General features: G+C 40.5%; 1 pseudogene; it reads right to left on the reverse strand.

Annotated features, from left to right (window-relative positions):
• The window catches only part of LOC101302237, an 11,167-nt pseudogene that overhangs the window by 5,934 nt on the left and 967 nt on the right, over window positions 1–4,266 (reverse strand).

The following is a 4,266-nucleotide window of genomic DNA, read 5'->3' on the forward strand; positions in this document are numbered from 1 at the left end:
TAGCCAAAATCCATGTCAGCATTATTGATAAATAAAAACGTTGAGGTGGCTTATGCCACATCATTTGGGATTCAAATTTTGTAAAATATTTTGGTGTCTCTAGCATTACTCTTTTAAAAATAAATGAGCTTGATCGCCAACGGCTCATAGGTAAGATAAAACAAGTTAGAAGTCAAACTGGGTTCCAAGCCTTTAATCGGGTGATTGGTTACGGTTATGATGATTCTACTCTTTTGTGAATTGTTGTGTAGATAGTCAAACTGGGTTTCAAGCCTTTAATCGGGTGATTGGTTACGGTTATGACGCTATTATTATTTTGTGTTGTGATATTGGACAGTCAAACTGGATTCCAAGCCTTTGGCCGGGTGATTGGTTACGGTTAGAAATAGAGCTCTAGTCTGTCTGTCGGTGTAGGTCATGGGAGGTACCTGAAGGTATCTGGGACCCATGGGTACATAAATTGTTGTTGTAGGTCATGAGAGGTATTTATTAATATCTGGGACTCATGAGTACATATGTTTGTAAAAGTATTGGTTATGTGGTTTTTAACAGTGTTCTTAATTGTTGTCAATTAAATTCCTTGTTTTGAGTATCTCCTGAACTATGCTTAATGCATGAGATTCTTCAATCTAATTGTGTGATTTTTAGTGGAATTCTTGAACTATCCTTTTTGCAGGATTCACTTATGAATTGTTTGTTTTGGGAATTTTTGTGTTTTCTTATTTACTTTCTTTTGAATTTTCTTGTTTGATGCGATTCCTGAACTAAGTTCTAAAGCAGGAATTTCCGGTATTATTCCATGTGACGTTGGGTTGAGTTATTTTTGAGAATTACTCATACGAGCTTTTTAGTTTACCGGGTTTGTTGTTTACAACCCGGTGCACCAATTCATGGTGTAGGGGTTAGACCTGCAGGTGTTGATCAGTAGGCTTGGGGCGGAGGCATAGTGGCAGGATTTTAGATTCTATGCACTTTATTTTGTTATATTATGGCAGTTTCTTTTTAAGCTCATGTGAGCGACTTTATTATTACTAGACTTTTGAAGTTGATGTAATTAAGGAGATGTAATGTTTAACACAGTTGATGAGTTGTTGACATTTACATTTCCAGTATTTGTTTTTAGTTTGGAAGTGTGTGAGCAGGTTTTGGGATATTAAGATTTTGAGATTTATCATGCCCAAATTTTTGAAAATTTATCTTTCGAAAATTGGGATGTGACACCATCCGTCTCACACACAACTATGTGTAGTGACAATATGACAGGGAATTCATAAGCTGCTTTGTTTATGCAGATGCTATAATACCTTCCCTTTAGTGTCTCCATGGTCTGAAGATGCTTTAAAGAAAAATGAGGATGATATAAAGCTTTATGATGTAAACTTAGACAAGGAAAAGGAATGTGGTTATGCCTTCAGCCATGTGCACCGAAATGGTCTTGACAAACTGCTGACATGCTATGCGCATCAAATGCTACTGTGACTGGTATGAATTACTGTCTTCTTTCTATTGTTGTTTTAGACTCATGACTCATCTGATTTTAGCTTATGATGACGAGGATCAGCATTTGCAATCATTCTCACATCTCTGGATTCTTATGCATTACAGGAACCCTCAGATCCTATAATGAGTCGAAGCAGATGAGCAATGGAAATGGATGTTACAAGCATATAAAATCTCCCTTGGTTATAGATTATGCCAATCGAATGCATTTTGTATGAACAATATATATTATTTAAATGAATGAATGTCATTTATGTGCTTCCAAATCAAGTCTTTGAAGCTCCAAACCCGCAGCAAAGCGCGGGCACATTTCTAGTCTCAAACTATTCATTGTCATATATCTAGACGAAATAACTTGTAGTAAGTTCTGAACTTCTAATAAAATCTCCTTCATGATACCACCTTCACTGCAGCTCATAATTCTAGAGCTGGAAACAACTTCATTACATTAGCTCATTCCCACTATGTACTAAATCAAATAGATCTGAGTAAACTAAAAGGTGTTCAAGCAGTAGCAGCTGGTCATTTTTTACTGCTAATATTTTTGTTTTTTTTTGTTTTTCAGTTAGACTAAGCTCTGGTATGAACATATCAAGATCTTACTACAATAATTAAACATCAAGCATTTCAGGTTGATCAAAGTAAATTATAAATGACTTGTAGCTGATAATTGATGATCATTTTGTTACAGAAAAATGTAATAATAGACTGTAAACGTATAGATTGTGGTTTCTCTGGTACATACATCCATACATACATATATATATATATATATATATATATATATATATATATTCTTTAGTGCATCCAAGAACTTACCAGCTCTGAAAAAGAAGTGAAAGATGAACCCCCATTTCTCCAAGCAGCCAAACCCATTGCCTTGACAGCTTGACACCTTTCTCTTAGACTTTTCCCCTCCGAATCCATGTCCATCAACCTCCCCACCTTCTTCTCCACCTCCTCTGCACTCACCAACCCTTGTTTGACTTCGACGGCTCCCCAAATATCGGTATTGCCAATTTCATTTCCTCCACCAACACCACACTGTTCACTTCCTGCTCAGCATACAAAGGCCAAGCCACCATGGGCACTCCATAACTCACTACTTCAGTGATTGAGTTCCACCCACAGTGAGTCACAAACCCACCCACAGATTCATGGCTAAGAATCGCAACCTGTGGCGCCCAAGACTTGACTACAAGACCTCTATCTTTGGTCCTCTCCAAGAACCCTTCTAGTAGCAGTACCTCCAACTCCAGTTGACTCCTCACAACCCACAAAAATCTCTGGTTACTTCTCTCCAACCCTACAGCCATTTCCTTAAACTGCTCTTTAGAAAACGCACCTTTGCTTCCAAAGCACAAGAACACCGCACTCCGGCTCGGCTGCTCATCCAGCCACAACATCGAACCTTGACCGGTAGGCCCATTTTCAGAGTTGGAAATCAACTGTCCGATGTGATACAACGGCGGAGTTTGATCATTAGGAACACAAACACCTTCCTTTATGGCCTTGATTGCTTGAGGCTCAAGTTCTACGAATGTGTTGGTTATAATACCCTCTGCTTTTGGAAGACATGAAGCCAAAATAGAGAAAGTAATCATACGCAGACTCGTTGCGGTCCAGAATAGGAACTAGACTAGAACAGGGACAAGCGTGGCCCGTGTATCACTATTGTACCGATATTGTCCCAACTTAACTACTTTTAAGGTGTTGGGTTTTAACCATAAAAGGCCTCGGTACAATTAAGTGTGATCTATCCACTTATAAGTTGTATTTTATTTGTCCCTTTTCTGATGTGGGATCTTTCCTCTCCAACACTCCCCCTCATGTGCAACCTAATTTTTAGGTCTGCACATGGAATTCATTCAGTCCAATTCCCACATCGGAAATCGGTAATGCTTAAGTCCAAGGCCCACTGCAGGCACTTAGTATGGTATGGGCCAATCGGAATTTTTCCGATGGCAATTCGATGAACCCAAATCTGGGCTCATTATGCTGGGAGATTTTCTCCCGTTACGCTGGGAGACGTAATTGAAGAGGGACCCGCTCTGATACCAACTAGAACAGGGAAAGAGTGGCCCGTGGATCACTATTGTACCGATATTGTCCCAACTTAACCACCTTTAAGGTGTTAGGTTTTAACCACAAAAGGCCTCGGTACAATTAAGTGTGATCCATCCACTTATAAGTTGTATTTTATTTGTCCTTTTTCTGATGTGGGATCTTTCCTCTCCAACAACCGGCATTTGCGAGCCTCAGAGCGCTGGCAATCCCGGAAAGTCCACAACGGTGTCGTTCAGGTCCTTGAAGCTTTCCACCGTTTGATCATGGATAGTAGGGAGGTAGAGAAACAGAGCAAGAACAGAGGCGCATGAGGTGAAGTAATAGTAAGTTGGGATGTCAGGGTGGTATGGGTGATGCACTGCCGACGTGATGAAGGCGAGAACTTTGGAAGTGAGAGAGATGGTGTTGAGGGCTTGGAGGACATTGGGGACAGATTGTGTCATGAGCTGGATCAAGCATTCGGGTCGGGTTTGGGCGTCGGGAAGGGGGAGGTTGAGTGAGGGGAGAGTGAAGAAGGAGATGGAGGTTTGATCTGAATCAGAAGAGAGGAGATGGTTGATGTGGGAGGATTTGGCAAGAGGGGAAGATGTGTCCACCAGGACTGTTATGGAGAAGTTGGGGTGGTGTTGGGAGATGAGCTTTCCTAGTTCGACTATGGAAACCATGTGGTGCGATCCAGGTGATGCTGGATATAACACT

This window comes from Fragaria vesca, linkage group LG2 (genome assembly GCF_000184155.1).
Source record: "Fragaria vesca subsp. vesca linkage group LG2, FraVesHawaii_1.0, whole genome shotgun sequence".
NCBI lineage: Eukaryota > Viridiplantae > Streptophyta > Magnoliopsida > Rosales > Rosaceae > Fragaria > Fragaria vesca.